This window comes from Arachis ipaensis, chromosome B04, assembly GCF_000816755.2.
Source record: "Arachis ipaensis cultivar K30076 chromosome B04, Araip1.1, whole genome shotgun sequence".
Taxonomy (NCBI): domain Eukaryota; kingdom Viridiplantae; phylum Streptophyta; class Magnoliopsida; order Fabales; family Fabaceae; genus Arachis; species Arachis ipaensis.
This window is the reverse complement of record NC_029788.2, coordinates 26300808-26322858: the sequence shown is the minus strand read 5'-3', so window position 1 is coordinate 26322858 and position 22051 is coordinate 26300808. Positions and strand designations below refer to the sequence as shown.

General features: G+C 37.4%; 1 long non-coding RNA gene across 1 annotated transcript in view; it reads left to right on the top strand.

Annotated features, from left to right (window-relative positions):
• LOC110270996 overlaps positions 2050–22051 on the top strand; it is a 23551-nt gene continuing 3549 nt past the window's right edge. Inside the window, exons 1-2 of the long non-coding RNA XR_002360893.1 lie at positions 2050–2574; positions 21641–21644. This is a non-coding gene — a long non-coding RNA (uncharacterized LOC110270996). The remainder of the gene's footprint in view (positions 2575–21640; positions 21645–22051) is intronic.

Sequence of the window (22051 nt, the reverse complement as noted above, 5' to 3'; positions counted from 1 at the left end):
AGTTAACCCTTACTAAATAAAGGAAAGTCAAGTAATTAAGCTAACCCTTATTCACAAATCCTAGTCCTCTCCCTTAGGAAGGTCTAGCGTTAGTAAATACAGAACTAGCCAACAACGTTCAATTTAACCGACACTTAAGCCTTCCAACTCAAGGGTCTCCTCTTAATCAACCCCCATGTCAAGTAGAAAAACTACTCCATTGACATGGATACAATACTCATAAAAATATAAGAAGACATAATAAATTAATTAAAATAAAATAAAAAATTAATAATTAATTAAAAGTAAAGGTAACTCTATATATTAATAAATCCAAAATGCAACATACTTATCTGAATAGGGTCAATGATCAACTGAAAAGAGTAAAGGAATAAGGAAACAAACTAAAGTAGTAACTTCAACGGAGGTAATGACTCTTCAACATCCAAAATCCAAAGCAAAAGCATAAACTATGAATGTAAGGCAAATCTAGATTTTGATCTAAAACTAAAAGTAATCCTAATATCAATGTATCTGGATGTGTGTGGATGCGTATTGAGTCTCTACATATTCCCTAGCTTTAGTCTGTGTTTTTGGACCAAAAACTGGGTCAAAAATAGCCCAGAAATCGCCTCTAGCATTTTCTGTTATTTCTGCAGATCGCCCAGGTCACGCGTACGCGTCATCCACACGTTCGCATCATTTAGCGATTTTTCTTGTCACGCGTATGCGCCGTCCACGCCTTCACATCATTCGTGCAGACTCCAATCCACGTGTACGCGTCAGGCACGTGTTTGCGTCGCTGTGATTTCTTCATTTCACGCGCTCACGTGAGCCATGCGCTCGCGTCAGTGTTCGCTGGTCATCTCCTTAGTTTCTTGTGTTCCTTCCATTTTTGCAAGCTTCCTCTCCATTCTCTGAGCCATTCCTGCCCTATGAAGCCTGAAACACTTAACACATGGATCACAGCATCGAATGGTATAAAGGAGAGTTAAAATATACTAATTAAAGGTTTCTAGGAAGCAAGTTTTCAACCATAAACAATACTAGGAAGGAATTATAAAATCATGTAATTCATATGAATAAGTAGGTAATGGCTTGATAAAAACCACACAATTAAACACAATATAAATCATAAAATAGTGGTTTATCAAGCTCATAATGAGAAACTAAATTATATTCTCAAGTCAACGGTGCTCTTAATTAAAAATGCCATTATTTCTACTCATCCATATCCACCAAAGGCAGAAGAAAATAAAAGCTCAAATTTCTTAAGATTTATCTTTAACCAAGTCTAGAGGTACATCATCCTGAAAAATTGCACAAAGATAAAGCCTAGTCTTGTTCATATCTCCTTTGATTTCAGATAATCTCTCAAGCAATGAAGGACAATTTTAACCCCACCATTACAATGAATGCAAGTATCAAAAATAGTAAGGGATCTATGAACTTTAAAGGAGGCAGTAATAGGCAATACCTCATAGAGGCATAACCAAACCATAAACTTGAATTTTCAGGAATTCTGAGTTGCCAAACCTATAACCAATTCTCATTCTACTGCCAATCAAACTTCTTTCCAACAACTCAATCATAACTGCTCTTAGAGCTATAGAAATTTGACTTGCCCCAAATTTATTGAGGTTCAAGTCCGTTGTGGATTTCAAGATTAAATCTATTCACTTCCACTTTAATAGCCTTAGGAATAATTGTATAGCAAAGATCAAAATTTTAATGCCCATCTTTTGAAATATCCTTTATCCTGAAGTCTGTATCTACAATGTGGACAAAAGGGAGCTCCATTGCTAGAGGTCTTTGCACCTCTAATTGTCAAACCAGAAGGACTGATCCATCTGGCCATTGCACCAATTATAGCCATCCTGAATCCACCTTCCAGCTCTCTGAATATTATGCCAAACAATTGAGGATTTTATATCATAGGAAGTATTCTAAAGCGAGTTGGTAGACTGATATTTAAACAGCATAATCTGAACCCACAACATGTCAAGACAATTCAAATTAAAAAATGCCAGATCAACTTCTCAAAAAGAGCAACATTTACACAATGGGCATCTCTAACCCCTAACCACCAAATTTCATTAGGGCCACAACAATTTTTCAATTGATGAGACTGAGACCATGCCTATTAGTGTTACCTTTCCATAAAAATTGCTGCATCATAGAGTTGATTTTATCACGAACATAATTGAAAAAATACATCACCTGCATATGATGAACACAAATAGAGGTCATCGCTGATTTTATAAAACAAAGTCTTTTAGCCTTTTTGAGAAGCTTTCCTTTCCATCTTGCTAACTTATATTGAATCTTATCCAAAATATTATGAAAAGATGCTTTATTGACCCTCTGGTGATTTAGATTAACACCTAAATACTTTCCTAAATTTTGAGTGAATCTAATAGAGGAGAGACCAGTGAACATCTCCAGACGCCACGTGAAAACACTCTTAGAGTAAAGGGCCTTTGACTTTTTAACATTTACCTTTAAACCAAACACCTTGCTGAACTTATTAAGCACATCTATAATCATCAGGACTTGAGTCTTAGATGCCTTGCAAAAAATGAGAAGATCATCAACGTGTAAGAATCGTGATTAATTAATCGCTTAATTAATTAAATTAATTGTCCAAATTAGGTTCCGAAAATTTAGAACGAGAATTATAAAAATTAAATATGATTTTTGGACTCAGTAGATTTTTCTGAGTCAGAAAATGTATTTTCAGCGAAAAATCGAGTAAAACCGCGAACCGGCAGCTGAACCGGTCAAACCGGTTTAAGTCTGTCCGGTACTGGGCAAGAATAAATAAAAATAGTAGAAAACCTCAGAAAAATATTAGAAATTAAAAATCGGACATTAATTTTAAAGGTCTGGCCCAAAGTTGGGCCCAAGCCCAACATATATAAGCACTTAAATGCACCCCACTTCAGCTCATTACACACACTTCAAGAGAGGGAGAGCTGCTGAAGTGAGAAGAGAGTGAGGGTTTACAAGAAACACTATTTACCTCATCAATCAATTGACCATAACTCGAGCTACAGTGCTCCGATTCACGTGCCATTGGCGGCTACACGAAGCTCTTGCCCAGCCCGTCACTTCTAGCTAAGCATTGTGGTAAGTTTCTCGAAATCCCCTGCCCAGTTTCCCGCCCTAAAAATTTTGAGTTTTTAGATTTTGTATTGAGTAAAATTTTGTGATTTTGGGTGTTTAGGTACACTCTAGCACTTGATTACTATTGGGTTTTGTCCCAATCATCATTGGGTAAGGTGAGCAATTCAAATCTCTTGTGGTTTTTTGGATTTGATGAACCCTAGGATGAATTGTTGTAAATTATGTGTATATAGATTGAGATTGTGATTGTTGGCATTTGATTGGAGCTTTAGAGTGATTGTTGATGCTTGTTGGAGTTGGTTGGTGACTTGGTTGTGGTTGGAAGCTTGATTTGCACTCAATTTGGGTTTTTGTGCATATTGAAAATCGGCCAAGGTATGATTTTGGTTTTCTCTATGTAATATATAATATTTCTGGACACTTAGGCTAGTGACCCATAGGATAGGCTTGGATTGATATGATTGTTAAATTTGGTTGGTTGATGATGTATGAGGAATTGATGTTGTTGATGTTGTTAAATAATGTTGTTGATGATGTGTGATGAATTTGAATGAGAAATATTATTCATATTGTTAAACAATGTTGAATTATTTATATTAAGAATAAATGAGGTTGATGTTGATGGGTGAAAGTGGTAAAATGATTATTGTTAAGTTTGTTGGATGAGAAGAGGTTTTTAGTGTGAAATCATGGATAATTGGGTTTGAGAATTTGATGATATGAGTAGTAGATTATAGTATGAAAGGTAAAATCTGATGTGGGATGGAGTTAATGTAGTTTTGGTTTGGTTTTGGTTATGAATTTAGAAAATTGAGAACCTTGTGAAATTTTGGTAAAAAGGGACTTTTGGTGAACTTTGACGGAGCATAAATTGAGCCTCAGTTTTCAAGATTTGTTGAAATCTGTTTTAAATTAAAGTTCATTAAATGGATATAAAGTTTGTAGGAAATAAATTTTTGTAGTGGAAGTTATGATCATTCAAAGTTTGGTGTCAAAATCTGAATTCTGTGAATGCTGCAGAATTTGTAATTTCTGGTTTATGTGCGCACGCACAGCCTTGTGCGTACGCACACCCCGTGGATTTTTGACCTGTGCGCATGCACAGCCTTGTGTGCACGCACACACGAGGATGTGGATACTGGTGAGAGCGCTAGCACGCTCTGTGCGCACGCACACAATGGAAGGTACATTCTGTTGAGGGCGTTCTCAGGCCTTGTGCGAGCAAAAAGAATTGGAAAATTTTACCCTTATGCGTATGCACACCTCTATGCATACGCACACATTTTGAAAATTCTCCTGGGCGTGCGCACACACATGCCCTGTTTTTCAACTAAATTCTTGTTTTTAACTTTTTTACCTTCCCAGAAAAGCTTGTAAACTTTGGTGACACCTATTTAAGACTTTTTGGCTTGTTTTTGGATGTTAAAACAAAGAAGATCTTGGGTGGAATTATTTGGTATTACCTTGAAAGTTTAGAGAATGGAGGCTTAGATTTCTGGTGTACTAAGGATGAGTTTGGTGGAGAGAGAAGGAAGAATAATATATGAATTGAGAAACTGATGAACTAATGAGTTCGGAATAGAAATTATGAATTTACAGTGGTTGAGATGAGTCGAGGACTCGGAGTTGCAATGATGAATCGTTGGTATACTGAAATAATGAATTTTTGAAAAACCACTGATGTAATATTTTTAAATTGAGATTGTTGAGACGCTATGCTCCTAGCAGGGACGGTGGTCAGATCCCGCCAGTCGAGGTAGCGGTGGCGTAAAGGCGGTGGTTCGTCCCGCTTGCGTTGAGATGCGAGGTCCGTGGCAAGAGTATCCCGCTCGCATCCCTTCGGATCACTAGAGTGTGCAAGCACAAAATCTTGGACGGTGTTTCGAGCACCATATCTCGGGGGTTCCTATTATGATTCCGATGGGCGACATCTCCATGGAGATATGTCGGGTTGGCAGTTGAACCGACAATGTGATATCACAGCCAATAGGACAGGCATTTATCATGTGTATCTTCTATCTGTTTGTTTGCTTTGCCTACTTGTAATTGCTTGTCTAATTGTATAACATACCTAATTTCCTATTTGAATTACTTGTCATATATGCCTATACTTGTGTTTTACTTGCATTGATATTATTTGTGCTTTCTACTGGGATTGAGGAGGTTCGAAAGGCGGTGGCGATGGGATCGCATGGAGGATAGGTTGGTGAAGGCTGTGGGACAGTGGAAGACTGTAGATTAGAAAATCTCCTAAGTTAGATTACCCCTTTTAATACGTTAAGATTTTAAGTTATGCTTTAATATTTTGGTTATGCTTTAAGATGAATCTAGTGATGGATATGAAGTTCTAGGATTGCCTATGGCATCCCAGAGTCTTATATCTTACATCACTAGGCACTGTTACCATACTGAGAAGATTTAAAGTCATTTCTTCAATTTTCTCTCTATTTCTAAGTTCGTAGCCTTTGCAGTTTTTCCCTCTGCCTCTGGTTGTCGCGCAATCCCTTCTACTGCTTGCCCTGCAGTAGTGCCTTGGCCAACCCCAGGTCCAATAGAAGCAAGCCCTACAGCCAACGTACCAGTCTCTACTGGGGGTTATTACTCATTTTTATACTTGCTGTTTTATTTTCAAATTATTTCTTCAATTAATAGAAGAAAGGGAATAAATACGTATACGTATTTGGAATTCTCTTATTATCCCATTCTCCACCAATCGAGTCACAGGTATCTAACATATTGATATCTAACCATTTTCCGCAAAGTGGTGACGAAGGGTATAACTTGTACAAATCTTTCCATTTTCCAATTCGATTCGATCCATTCGTTTGTAGAGCTATTTACTCGATCGCAGACATTTCGGGAACACCATTCCTTGGGGATTCTTTCTTTGTAATGAGCTAACTATTGTCCAAAGTCGAATTTCTTTGGTTTTCTCATACCATATTCTGTTGTTGTTTTTCAGATGCAGGTCGCAACCCACCTCGGTGAGTTGCTTTGGTGGTGACAGAGCGAAGGATCACTACAAGAAAATGGAACATTTGTAACAAAAATTTTGTAACAAATTTAAAATTATTACAAAAAATTATTTTTTTTTGTAACAAAAATTAGTGATTGTTACATAATAATAATGTTTTCTAACAACAATATAATTTTTTATAAAACGTTTTATTATTTTGTAACGATTTGATTTTTTTGTTACAAATTATATTGGCTTTTGTAACGATACGATGTTTTCTTGCAAAAGTTTATAATATTTTGTAACAAAAGATGAAGTTATTGCAAAAGTTCAAAATATTTTGTAACAAAATATCCATTTGTTTCAAAAACTCTAATTATTTTATAACAAAAAATTAATTTGTCACAAAATTCGATATTATTTGTAATTTTACCTTTAAATAAATTTTTAAAAAACTTCCTTAAGAACAAAATATAGAGTTCTAGTTTTTTCCTTCTCTCTACTAAAATCCTAAACCCACCATAACCCAACACTCATTATTAAGCTTGTAAAATCTCTGATTGTTAAAAAATAAATAATAAATTATTTGTGATTTATTATAGTTATTCATACTTTTATTTTCAAAAAATTATTTATCAAAAAGTAATTAAATCAAAGCGATAAAATTTTGAGTTTAAAATCGCAGAGGGAAGACGCCGCTGTCATCGTCTTCATCGCGAGCGAGTCGTTGCCAGCTTCTACCACCGTCGCATCTCCCATCACGGACGACGCTGAGGACGCATAGGAGAGACAGACAGATGGAGAGAGGAAGACGGAGGAAAAAAGACGAGGCGCTGTTCGCCCTGCTACGCCCAGTCACCGTCGTCGTCGCTGTTAGGGGTTGCATCACTAAGCCCCTGTTTCCGAAAAACAGCGCTGCCTCGCCGAGATTCACTACCGGTAAGGGCGTTCTACCCTCTGATTTTGATTTCCTTTAATTTTTGGGAATATTGTTGTCATCGATTTTCGTCAGAAGCTTTGGATAGGAGGGAAGGGCAAGCTCAAGGGAGTTGAGGAGCAGCTAAGATTGCTTAGGAGCTCTGTTGTCATAACCAAAAAACTTTCAGCCACTAACATAACTTGCTTTATAGAGGTATGCAAATTTATCTTGTTTTGTTTAGATGGATGCATGTGGTAGAAAATGTTGTGTGATCATAAAAATCTTTTTTGCATGTGCGTTTTCAAGAGTTTGAAGTCTTGTATGTATGTAGTTGTGAATGTATGATTGTGGTGACTGATCATCTGATGATATTGGCTGAGTAGCTAGAATGCTGAAAATAGTGGCTGTGAATGTATGAAATTGATTTTATCAATCTTGCAACATTAATAATAGCTCTACAATGAGGGAGATTTAGTGGAACCAATTTGGTATCAAATTTTAGGATGTGTATTTCGTGGTAATAAATTTTTAGATGCGTTGAAATTGAGGTGAGTGGCTCATGAATTTTAGAATGTGACCCTTAATGAGTTTCCAAGATCTGTTAAAATAACGGTAGTCAACTTTCTAAGTGTATATAACTCCCAAACCGCAATTACTTTTCACTTGAAACCAATTTGAGTAGTTTGGTTTATGCGCCTAGTTGTACCCTGTGAAGTTTCAAGTCATTTGGTTGAATAGATAAAATTGTATGATTTTTGAAATAAGCTTTTTGGGAAAGAATTATGTAAAAATTAATAAATTTGTACATTCTTGTTTTAATTGTAGTATGAAGTTAAAAACCCTAGTAGTTCACCATAAACTTTTTGTTATATGATAATTTTTATATGAATTTACTAAGTGATTGCACTTTCTAGGCTTTTTATTGTGGCACCTTATTGTAGTAGCAACTTGTGAAATTCCTATAAAGTTTCATATTAACCTGATTGAGTTGGAACCAAATCTAGTGTAAGAATGTTACCCATAGAGCATCCTCACTAGAGTTTGGAACATAAAAAGCACTCTGTGAATTTTTTAAAATTTTGAGAAGTAGGGTTGTACTTTGAAACATTATTGATTTTATTTGAATTTAAGCTAGTATTTTTTGGTTGGTGATCTTTTCAGGTGTGTGGCACTTGTGTGGCACTTATTAGAAGTTTCTCCATGAGAAAGGAGCTGTATGAACATGATGGAGTTTGTAATTTGTAGTTTACATTTTAGAGATTTATAATTCCTTGATTTTCTTGTCCTATGTATCTATCTAGTTCATTAGGGTTCTTCAATGTGTCTTGTTAGTTTGTACTTTAAAGTTTATATATTGAAGATTTATAAAACAATCTTAGTTAAATGAAAGATATTTGAACTATTTATGTTATTGTATATTATATAAATATTGACTTGCTGAGAAAATTAGTTAATATATTAATTAATTAAAAAAAAATATAATTTGGCAAATTATGTGTATAATTTGTATTAAAAAATTATTACAAAATAAATAGTGTTTTGTAATTAAAGAAAAAAATGTTACAAAATCAAGTTATATTTTGTAACAAAATTTTATGATAGGAAAAAATATATTGTCACTGAAAATATTTTGAAGATCAAGATTTGTTATCACTTTTGTAACGACTTTTGGTTTTTTGCATCAGAAAAATTTGTTACAAAATATTACTTTGAATTGTAACAGTTCCATTTTTTGTTACAAAAACTTTTTGTAACGGGGCATACTGCAACGACTCTTTTTTTGTTACAAAATATTTTTGTTTCAAAATTTCGATTTTTTGTAAGAATTTTTTTTGTTACAAATATTGCTTTTTCTTGTAGTGGATCCTGGATATATTTTGAAGTCTTTTGATTATTTTGCTTAGTTCTCTCATCTTTTATATTTACTTTTGCTTAGAGGCTTACTTTGAGAGAAACACTTGTATAAGCTGTTTTTAACTTTCAGAATTCTGTATTGTCTGTATATAGCTAGCCGGCTTAAACTCCGCGAGCCGTGGCTAGATCTTTATACTATTATACTCTGATATTTTGTTATATTATATCTATTTCTTGTGCGTTAAGTTTGTAGCTTCGTGAGTACGTTTTGCACTTTTCAAATCCTGTTTTTCAGCTGTATCCTTCATCGGGCTTCTAGAATATATTACTTCTTCTATATATTATATATATAAGCTTTAGACTTGTCGTAACCTTTGATTAACATTTGCTTTCCGACGCGAGGTAAGGCTTAGGGTATTTAGGGTGTTACATTTAGTGGTATCAGAGCAGTTCGTCCTCGTAAGCCTGAGGGATGGACCGATTGTGCTTCATTACATACTCTGTGTGTCTTTTTCTTTGATGCTAGTAGGTTATCTACTTGATATTGTATAGCATGCTTGTTTGTGAGTGTCTTTTGGGATAATTGAAGTATTAGGCTTTTGATATTGAGACTGATCACCTTGATATCGATTGTTTGGCGTAGACAGGAACCCTAATGGCCACTCACAGATGAGGTCGTACGCATTCACGAGAAGAGAGTAGAAATGAGCAACCGACCGGTAACCATGCCGAATTCATGGCGGCAATGGCTAACTTTGTGAATACCATAGAGGCAAATGCTACTGCGACTCTGCAAGCTGTGCAGAGGTTAGGCCAACCGGCTGGAAATAAAAACGGAGATGGAAACAGGAATGACAATGCAGAAGGTAATGGTGATAACATGGGAGGTGCTCTGATGACCTTGACTACTTTTCTCAAGGTTCATCCGCCAAGTTTCAGAGGTTCAACCAACCCTACAGAAGCGGATAATTGGTTTCAGTCCATGGAGCATGTGTTACAAGCGCAGCATATTCCGAACAACCAGTATGTGGAGTTTGCTGCGTATCAGGTTTTGGGAGAGGCTCAGCACTGGTGGCAAGGAGAATGTCGCTTGCTCTAGCTTCTAAATGCTGACATCCCTTGGGATGTATTCCAGACGACTTTTTATAAGAAGTACTTTCCTGAATCTGCAAGGGAAGCAAAGAAGATGGAACTTATGCAGCTGAAGAAAGGTTACTTGTCTGTGGCAGACTATACTAGCCAATTTGAGGAGCTCTGTAGGTTCTCTAGGGTGTGTCAGGGTGCCCTAGAGACCTATCAAAGATGGAAATGCATTAAGTATCAAAGGGGCTTGAAGGATAACATCATGACTACTGTGGCTCCTTTGGAGATTCGGATCTTCTCCGATCTTGTGAACAAAGCGAGAGTTATTGAGGAATGTGCAAAGACGGTAGCCTTATCAAGGGACACTCATGGAGGAAATACTAATCGGGGACGTGGCAAGTACTTTCAGCCAAGGGGTCAGAATTTCAAGAAAGGAGGACATACACCTCAAGGATAAGGTGGCTTCAGAAAGAACACTTATGATCAGAACTAGCGTGGTAAAGAGAGAGGGAATCAGAGTAAGGTTTCTCCGGATTTAACTTGTGATTGTTGTGGACGTTTTCATCCATATGACTCTTGAAAGATTGGTATATGTGGTTGCTTCAACTGTGGTTTGCCTAGTCACATTGTGAGGGATTGTACTCGTGAGAAGAACCTGAATGCGGGTCAGAGTCAACATCAAGGGCGAGTATTTGCTGTGAACGCCAAGGATGCTGCTAAGGCGGATCCTCTAATGCGAGGTAACTGTTTAATTGGTGATAAAATCTTGGTTGCATTGTATGATACTGGAGCTTCACATTTGTTTATTTCATTTAACAAAGTTGAGGAACTAGGATTGAAAGTGTGAGAATTATCATTTGAATTGCATGTACATACTCCACATCAGACAGTTGTGACTAGGTCAGGTTGTACACAAGTAGGTTTCAAGCTTGAGGGTAGAGACTTTGAGCACGATTTGATTTGTTTACCAATGGTTGGGTTGGAGATGATTTTGGGGTTTGATTGGTTTTCGAAGAATCAAGTTTTGTTGGATTGCTTTGAGCAGTCAATTCAGTTTATGCCGGAAGGAGAAAATAGAGCAGTGATAGCTGAAGGGTTACTACCTGAACTCTGTAATAGTGTACTGTAGTGGGGAAGAGTGTTAGGGTTATATCTTGTTGGCTACTAATGCTTTGGATGACGCCCAGAACTTAGATCAGATTTCGGTAGTTAGAGACTTTCCGGAAGTATTTTCGGAAGATATTCCTGAGTTCCAACCTCCAAGAAAGATCAAATTTGCGATTGAATTGGTGCCGGGAGCCAGACCAGTATTGATTGCGCCGTATAGAATGGCTCCGATAGAGCTGGCAGAATTAAAGACTCAGTTGGAAGAGCTTCTGAACAAGAAGTTCATTCGACCAAGTGTATCTCCGTGGGGAGCGCCAGTTTTATTGGTGAAGAAGAAGGATGGAGGAATGCGACTTTGTGTGGATTACCGACAGCTGAACAAAGTGACTGTGAAGAACAAGTTCCCGTTGCCTAGAATCGACAACTTAATGGATCAATTTCAAGGAGATGGGGTGTTTTCAGAGATTGATTTGAGGTCAAGTTACCATCAGATAAGGGTGAAAGAGGAGGATATTCCGAAAACTACGTTTATGACGCGCTATGGACACTACGAGTTTACGTGATGTCCTTGGGTTAACGAATGCACCTGCTGTATTCATAGATTACATGAATAGAGTGTTTCATCCCTTTTTGGAAAAATTAGTGGTGGTTTTCATAGATGATATCTTAGTTTATTCTAAGACGGTGAAGGAGCACGAGGAACACTTGAGAATTGTGTTGCAAATTCTAAAGGAGCAGAAATTGTATGCTAAGTTGTCTAACTGCGAGTTCTGGAAGGAGGATGTGAAGTTCTTAGGTCATTGGTGAGCAAAGAAGGAATAGCCATAGATCCTTCGAAAGTAGAGGCAGTGATGGAATGGGAAAGACCAACAACGGTGACGGAAGTTAGGAGTTTCTTGGGCTTAGCGGGAATTACCGGAGATTTATTGAAGGATTTTCCCGGATTGCACTACCGATGACCAAGTTAACCCGGAAGGAGGTGCCGTTTGTGTGGATGTCGGAGTGTGAAGAAAGTTTTCAGACCTTGAAAAAAAAGTTAACTTCAGCGCCTATTTTGATTTTACCAGAACCACATGAACCGTTTGAAGTGTATTGTGATGCATCACTGAAGGGTTTGAATTGCGTGTTGATGCAACACCGGAATGTGGTGGCATACGCATTGCGTCAGCTGAGACCGCATGAGGTAAATTACCCAACTCATGACTTGGAATTAGCGGTAATTGTGTTTGCATTGAAGATTTGGAGTCACCACTTGTACGGAGTGAGGTTTAGCGTCTTTTCTAATCATAAGAGTCTCAAGTATATCTTTGATCAGAAAGAGCTTAATATGCGTCAGAGGAGGTGGATGGAGTTGCTAAAGGATTATGATTTTGAATTAAGTTATCACCCTGGAAAGGCGAACGTGGTGGCGGATGCGTTGAGTCGAAAGTCTTTAGCGATAGCTTGGATGAGAATCAAGGAAGAGGAGTTAGTGGATAAGTTTGTGGATCTTAAGTTGGATATTGGTGAGGTTGCCGGAAGAGCTTGTTTGAACTAGTTACAGATTTTAAGTATGTCTAAATCAGAAATACAGAGGGATCAACAAGATGAGCAAAAGCTTCAGCAATTATTTCAATCAGTTGGTAAGAAAAGGCATGGAGAGTTCACTAAGGATGGTGAAGTGTTGTGGAGATATAAGGGGAGAATTTGTATACCAGATGTCGAGGGTTTGAGACAAGACTTGTTGTCGAAAGCTCACAACAGTGGGTTTTCCTTTCAACCAGGAAGTACGAAAATGTACTATGACTTAAAAAAGATGTTCTGGTGGCCTGGGATGAAAAGTGATGTAGTTATAGTTGTGTCTAAGTGCCTGACTTGTCAGAAGGTAAAGATAGAGCATCAGAAACAGTCATGAATGTTACGGCCACTTGAAATTCCTCAGTGGAAGTGGGAAGGAATTGCGATGGACTTTGTGACCAGTTTACCGAGGACTAGGTTGGGATTTGATGCGGTTTGGGTGATCGTGGATCGCTTAACCAAATTCGCTCATTTTCTACCAATCCGAGTAAACTATTCTATGGAGGAGTTGGCGAGATTGTACATCAAGGAGATTGTAAGATTGCACGGTGTGCCATCAAGCATAGTGTCGGACCGTGATCCCTGATTCACATCAAGGTTTTGGGGAGCTTTTCAAAGAGCTTTCGGTACGAGACTATGTCTCAGCACGGCATATCATCCACAAACAGATGGACAGTCAGAAAAGACTATTCAGACATTGAAAAATATACTAAGGGCGTGTGTTTTGGATCAACCTGGATGTTGGGACTGTTACATGCCATTGGTGGAGTTTGCGTACAACAATAGCTTTCATGTGAGCATTGGAATGGCTCCGCATGAGGCTTTGTATGGAGAGAAGTGTCAGTCTCTACTGTGTTGGTATGAAGCCGGTGAAGTAAGTGTTTTAGGTTCTGATTTGGTAGCAGAGACTACTGAGAAGATTAAGAAGATTCGGGAGATGATTCTAACTGCACAGAGTCGACAGAAGAGTTATGCGGATCAGAGAAGGAAACCATTGGAATTTGAAAGAGGAGAGCATGTATTTCTGAGGGTTACACCAACAACTGGGATCGGCAAAGCAATCAAAACAAAGAAGTTGAATCCGAGGTTCATTAGACCGTTTGAGATTCTGAGGCGATTCGGGCCGGTGGCATATCAAGTAGCTTTGCTGCCTCACTTGTCTAACTTGCATGACGTATTTCACGTGTCAAAACTCTGTAAATACACGTTAGATACGGCTCATGTGTTAGAGCCCAAGTCAGTCAAGTTGAGGGAGAACTTGACATTTCAAGTAACACCAGTGAGAATTGATGAAACTAGAATGATGAAACTGCGAGGAAAGGAAGTTTCATTGGTTAAAGTTACTTGGAAAAGGGCTAGAGTAGAAGATCATACTTGGAAATTGGAGTCCAAGATGCGGAAGGATTATCCCAAGTTATTCTAAGGTAATCACTAAATTTTGAGGACAAAATTTCTTCTTTGGTGGGGAGAATGTAAGAACCGCGACTAATTAATTGCTTAATTAATTAAATTAATTTCCCAAATTAGGTTCTGAAAATTTAGAATGAGAATTAGGGAAATCAAATATGATTTTTGGACTCAGTAGATTTTTCTGAGTCAGAAAACGTATTTTTAGCGAAAAATCAAGTAAAACCTAGAACCGACAGCTGAACCAGTTGAACCAATTTAAGTCTGTCCGGTACTGGGCGAGAATAAATAAAAACAGTAGAAAACCTCAGGAAAATATTAGAAATTAAAAACCGGGCATTAATTTTAAAAGTCTGACCCAAAGTTAGGCTAAACGGGCTAAAAACGCTAACGGGTTGGATCGGAACCAAGTTGGGCCCAAGCCCAACATATATAAGCACTTAAATGCACCCCACTTCAGCTCATTACACACACTTCAATAGAGGGAGAGCTACTGAAGTGAGAAGAGAGTGAGGGTTTACAAGAAATACTATTCACCTCATCAATCAATTGACCATAACTCGAGCTACGGTACTCCGATTCGCGTGCCGTCAGCGGGTATGGGAAGCTCTCATCGAGTCCATCAGTTCTAGCTAAGTCTTATGGTAAGTTTCTTGAAATCCTCTGCCCAGTTTCCAACCCTAAGAAATTTGAGTTTTTGGGTTTTGTGTTGAGTGAAATTTTGTGATTTTGGGTGTGTAGATACCTCTAGCACTTAATTACTATTGGGTTTTGTCCCAATCATCATTGGGTAAGGTGAGAAATTCAAATCTCTTGTGATTTTGTGGATTTGATGAACCCTAGATTGAATTATTGTAAATTATGTGTATATAGATTGGGATTGTGATTGTTGGCATTTGATTGGAGCTTTGGAGTGATTGTTGATGCTTGTTGGAGTTGGTTGGTGACTTGGTTGTGGTTGGGTTTTTGTGCATATTGGGAATTGGCCAAGGTATGGTTTCGATTTTCTCTATATAATATATAATATTTCTGGACACTTAGGCTAGTGACCCATAGGATAGGCTTAGATTGATATGATTGTTGAATTTGGCTAGTTGATGATGTATGAGGAATTGATGTTGTTGATGTTGTTAAATAATGTTGTTGATGTATGATGTGTGATGAATTTGAATGAGAAATATTATCGATGTTGTTAAACAATGTTGAATTATTGATATTGAGAATGAATGAGGTTGATGTTGATGGGTGAAAGTGGTAAAATGATTATTGTTATGTTTGTTGGATGAGAAGAGGTTTTTAGTGTGAAATCATGGATAATTGGGTTTGAGAATTTGATGATATGAGTAGTGGATTGTAGTATAAAAGGTAAAACCTGATGTGGGATGGAGTTAATGTGGTTTTAGTTTAGTTTCGTTGTGAATTTAGAAAATTGAGAACCTGGTGAAATTTTGGTAAAAACGGACTTTTGGTGAACTTTGACAGATCATAACATGAGCCTCAGTTTTTAAAATTTGTTGAAATTTATTTTAAATTAAAGTTCATTGAAAAATCTTTAAATGGATATAAAGTTTGTAGGAAATGGATTTTTCTAGTGGAAGTTATGATCGTTCAAAGTTTGGTGTCAAAATCTGAATTCTGTGAAGAGAAGGAAGAATAATATATGAATTGAGAACCTGATGAACTAATGAGTTCGGAATGAAAATTATGAATTTACAGTGGTTGAGATTAGTCAAGAACTCAGATTTGGAATGATGAATCATTGGTATACTGAAATAACGAATTTTTGAAAAACCACTGATGTAATATTTTTAAATTGAGATTGTTGAGACGCTATGTGCCCAGCATTGGATCCCGCCTGTCGAGGTAGTGGTGGCGGCGTAAGGGCGGTAGTTTATCCCGCTTGCATTGAGATGTGAGGTCTGTGGCAAGAGTATTCCGCTCATATTCCTTCGGATCACTAGAGTGTGCAGGCACAAAATCCTGGATGGTGTTCTGAGCACCATATCTCTGGGGTTCCCATTATGATTCCGAAGGGCGACATCTCCATGGAGATGTGTCGGGTTGGCTGTTGAACCGACAATATGATATCACAGCTAATAGGACAGGCATTCACCATGTGCATCTTCTATCTGTTTGTTTGCCTTGCCAACTTGTAATTGCTTGCCTAATTGTATAACATGCCTAATTGCCTATTTGAATTACTTGTCATATATGTCTATACTTATGTTTTACTTGCATTGATATTATTTGTGCTTTCTACTAGGATTGAGGAGGTTCGGAAGGCGGTGGTGATGGAATCGCATGGAGGATAGGTTGGTGAAGGCTATGGGACAGCGGAGGACTGTAGATTAGAAAATCCCCTAAGTTAGATTACCCTTTTTAATATGTTAAGGTTTTAAATTATGCTTTACTATTTTGGTTATGCTTTAAGATGAATCTAGTGATGGATATGAAGTTCTAGGATTGCCTTTAGCATTCCCAAGTCTTAGATCACCATTGACTGCACCTAGCATGAGACATTGATAGAACGTGCGGACGGATTACCAAAGGGGAGGATAATCAAAGGGAGGAAGAAGTAGCGTACTTAGGTTTACCTACTGTGAATTTAATTACCATAAGATATTTAGCTTACTTTCTTATTAGATTCTTGGGGATTTATTTATGATACATTTCAAGGACTTTTTTCTAGTGGAACTTTTTTTTAAATAAACTTCTGTGAATCTGTTGGTGTATAGTTGTTCAAGCAAAACACACCTACGAATGTGTCAAAATGACCATCTATTTTGTTTAATAAAGTAACCATCTAGATTCATATTGGACCGAACATTCGGTTTGTTAAGTCTTATCACAGGTATGTCTCTTTTGTATTTTAGATTTGACTTGAATATGTTAAGTGATGACATCATGATGATTGGTGTTAACACAAGATCAAGTGATTCCTTTCGAATGCATGCTACAAGTATTATATGTTGAATTACGCGATGAAGAACCAACCACGAATAATGAGAAACTGAACATCCAAAATCATACAATGGCGAACATCCAATGTAACTCGGTAAAAATAACAATGTAATTACCCTCTAAAACGACCAGCTATATACCAAATGACCGTGTAAAATAACATTGTGAAACCGTGATAGTCAGATAAAACATAGCCAGCAAGCATCATATACAACTAAGAACCCAAGAATAACCATCCATGTTCACAAAAAAGCAAACATCCAATCACATACAGAAATGAACATCTCAAGTATGTGAAAAAAGATAACCATGTAGTCACTAACTAAAACGAACAACTACGTACCGAATGACTATATAGTATAGCATGAAGCAAGTTAGAACAAATTTAATAACCTAACTCGTAAGGACAAGAATTACCATTATCTATAATCATTATGCATTCAGTTCATTGAAATTAATAAAGTAAACTGGTTCATTTTGGCCAAAGTAAAATGGTTCTTGGAAATTAATCAAGTATGGACTCTTGCAACAACTGCATACAAACCTTAAAACTATATATTTATAACATAAAACCACCATCTTCATCTAATTTTGGTAATAAATGAATACCATTCACAACCTCATATACATGGAGACTAAAAATAAACAAAAGCGCTTCCATGTCATACATGTTCTAACTTTTGTTGAAGGAGCTTAAACAAGATATGAAGCCATCAGCTTGTTAAGGATCATTCCGGCCGACAACAACACCGAAGTTTACATCTTGAGATGCCTCCGGACGCACCCCTGCTAAACACAACAACAAATGACCACAATTAACTTCTTGCATGGTACTATACCAAATAAAAATGCAAGGTCGATATTGATACAAACATGTACCGGGGAGGCATTCTTGTTTTTCCTCCGAGCAGATTTCTTGAAGGACTTCTCTAGGGCAGTGCCGAGCCTCTTATTCCTTGGCCGGTCCTTTGTGGTTACCTTTGATGGGCCTTGGATGTCGACTACACTGACAACATTCAAACTCTGTGAGCCAATACTAGTGTGGGTGTCTGCCACGCTCTCGGACCTCTTCTTGGCACGGTGCGCAGCAAGCTTGGCCCTTGTTTCTTCTAGAGCACCATGCAGCAAAGCTATTTCTTCGTCATCATTGACGAACTCTTGAGCAACGTTGTAGAAGTGTGCACATAATCCCCTGAATGCATCATGACTCTCATCCGACCGACTGACGTCGTGACTACTCTTGACATAAGTATGCTTGCGCTTTATGTTCTTGCTCCATCGAGGGAGAACATAACAAGTAGGTACTTTATACACTTTATACGAATAGAAAACTGCAAGACAGTGTCAGCACAACACAACACACCTGAACTCTAAAAGAGATTGTACTCACAACGAACCTCCTGTGTGGAACAATCAAAGTGGATGTCGTATGGCACGCAGAGAATAGTATCATTGACTAATTTCTCCTCTTCCACCTTCATACATACCGATGGCCCCTCTTCAGCAACTACAGAGACTCTACAATCAGCCTTCTTCACGAACTCAGTTTGAACATCCCTAAACATGCTGGTAGTGTACTCCTACTGAAATTGTCTCTCCATAGGTGAGCTCGTTGCACAAGTGATAACCCCCTCAAATCTGCTGCATCATCCTCCAATTCCCTCTACTCCTTGATTCCAAGCACATTGTCATATTCGTGAACAAATTGGACCAAGCTAGTCCTACTGTGTAAGAATCTATCGAAGAATGCGTGCATGCTCTCACTCCTTTGCATACTCCTCATGGCAGCCCAAAATTCACCCTTGAAGTATATGGGAACCCATATGCGTCGGTCATAATATAGGTCTACAGAAAAAAAACCATTTTTAGCAAAGAAACCTTACACTGAACTTATTAATACAAAACAGATAAAGCCAGATACCAAATAATTGTCAATTAAAGCGCGTAAAGTAATTGTACACTAACAGACCTGACAGTTATGTGTTGTTATGTAAGTTGTACTCAACTATAAATTCAGACCAGTTATCCTCAAATGACTCCACAGTCCGAGAGTTCCACACAATGTCATTGAGGTCATCATACAACTCTCTATACCGGCGATAACCTCCAAACTTATGCGGTAACTTCTTCATAGTGTGCCAGATGCACCACCGGTGGCGTGTATCTGGTAACACATTTCTGATGGCATGGAAAATGAATCTGCATTGATCGGTGATGATCTGCGGTGGAGCAGTTCCCATGCACTTCACCCATTTGCTAAAAACCAACTCATAACTTGGAATTTTCTCATTCCCCAGCAGAGCACAACCGAGGAGGGTAGACTTACCACGGTAGTTAACACCGATGAACGACGCAAACGATAATCCATGCCTACATGAAAAAATAACCACAAATAAGAAATCCCACTCACGACCGAACAAAATTAAAAAAAAAGGGAAAAAAAACATAACTACTTCATACCTGTTTGTACTATACGTGCTATCAACTGACACGACGTCTCCGTAATATTCATACGACGCCCTAGACCTTGCATTCACCCATACCGCACTCCTAAATTTACACTCCTCGTCCAACTTTACCGCGTAGAAGAAGTTCGGATTGATGTCCTTCATTCTTATGAAGTAGTTCATTATCTCCCTAACATCCGCATTCACGTTGCTGGTTTGGAGCCTTACTGTAATATAGTTTCTTAAATCCTTTTCTAAGAATCCCACGTTAGACGGCCCCCAGCCTCATTTGCCAAAGCTAGAAATGTCTTGTTTGGTCGAATCCCAGCCTCATCATTATCCTTGATCACGCACTTCGCATGCATGGTCAGATCTCTATACTCATGGTAGTGCACCGCCTTTCTTGCTGAATATGGGTTATGCCTCAAATCAACCTTGAACAAAACCCACTCTTGCATGTCCTTATCAAACTTCACATATATCCTTGCCTTGCACCCAGCAGCTGAAATCGTGTTCTTCTGCATTGGTGCTTTGACACGAGACCTGCAGCACCCGTCCCGATTACAGTGGACAGCTTGGTTAACAGGTTTCTTTGTGATCTTGTCACATGTTGTCGTCCTTATCTTAGTTGCAAATCCTACTTTCTTTGCGTAAGTAACATAGAATTCATGAGCCATCTGCAACTGCACAAACTGCATTCCAACTCTTGGTATTTTGTCTTCTTGAAGGCAAGTAACTACATTTCAGATTAAATAAAAAAAACAATCATTACCATTAATGATCAAATCAAACATGCGGATCATGACTACACAAAATTGAACTAGAGTCCAAAACCTCGCAACCAATATCCATCTCTTCACTTCCAACCTCAGTAACATCCGACAGTCGCATGGCCTGCAATTCCAAAATAAACACAGAATACAAAAAAAAAAGAAAGAAAAATCCTTATTAAATATCATGTAAATAAAACCTCAATAATCAGCACCAAAATTGCAACAAAAACTAGAAATCAATTTAATCATCCTATCCATTTTAGCTTAAAAACAAATGCATAAAAATACAATGATGCGTAATTGAATTAATTATTTCATTTTACCTATTATATAAGTATTGTTACTATTATGTATTCTCTTTCACAATGTCATTGTACCTCACCTAGCTGAACATGCAATACATACAATTACCATACCATACGAAAAAGTATAGTATAACATGTGAGATTTATATAGTATATATTTCTCATTTTGGTTTGGTTTCTACTTTTTTATAAATTATTTTATTTTTATTGGGCTAATGTATTACAAAGAAACTAAAACAAAACCCTTTTATTGGACTCTTATCATACACATAGTTCAGTACTCGATTTTAGCACTTGCTTTACCCTAGAGTTGCTTTTTTTATTCATTCAATGTATAATTATATACATAAATTCTTATCTAAACATGCAGGAAGCATATTATATACCCCATCAGTTGATAACTCTTTCCTATTACATTTTTATTTTCAAATATATTCTTCATAGTAATAAGACCATTAGCTGTAACTTAAATTCAACATACATCACTACTAAGATTTCAGGGGACTTATGGGCATCATGCATAGAAACATGGGTGATTAATTATTGAGTAGCAAGATCTCCAAATGTAATCAATTCTCATGCTTATACATGCAATCAAAATTTGGTTATATAAATTCATAGAAGATAGTCCAATAAAGAAGTAGTCTCTTCCCGAGACAAATCAATATGCCATGATTAATTAATTTATGTAAATTCTCCATACATTTAAACATACCATTCAATATAAAACAATAACAAATTTGGATGAATCATGAATGTTTATGATGTATCTGGGTAAGCATTAAACATATAATTAAACACGCCATTTGCATTGAGATTTAAACTTTAAATCAGTTGAAAAAATAACCATCCATTATCAATATTTTGAACGTAAGTTGCTCATCTTATTCGATTGCTCACTGTCGACAACGAAATGGTCGGATACATTTTCATGTGGATTTGATGAATTCTCATTACCGCCGGCAGATGGAACACAACCTAGCGGTTCAACCACATCGCACTCCATTAAAGAACTTCGGCAGGGTGATATGCGTGAAAGATGAAGCACACTTGAAACACCTTCATCTTGTGACGTTGACATCGGGAAGACGGAACACACCCACTGCGCACTGTCCTCGCTCTCAATCCGGGGTGCTGTGTTGCCGCGAAGATCCACCAAACGAGAGGAACGTGGTGCTGGGCGGTGGACTTTGCAGACGACGAGGCCGATCGGAACAGACTTAGACGGCAGGCGGTGATCGTGGCGACGCTGTGCGGGCGAGATTCTTGGAGAAATAGAGAGAATGGAGGTCACGCCGTATTGAGAGAAGGAGGTCGTTGTTTGATTTTATAACTGACGGTAATCCTAATTTATTTCAAATTTTAAATTAAAAACAATTCAAAATTAATTAATTGTCCATAATTTAATTTTAATTTCAATTTAATCCTAATTTAATCCTATTATATACATTGTACAATACATATATTAGTTTCTCATACTTTTTCATATAAAAAATATCACTATCAATATGATTTTCACTTTTAAATTGTTTGGTTTGCATAAAATTTATCTTTTATATATATATAGACACATAAGA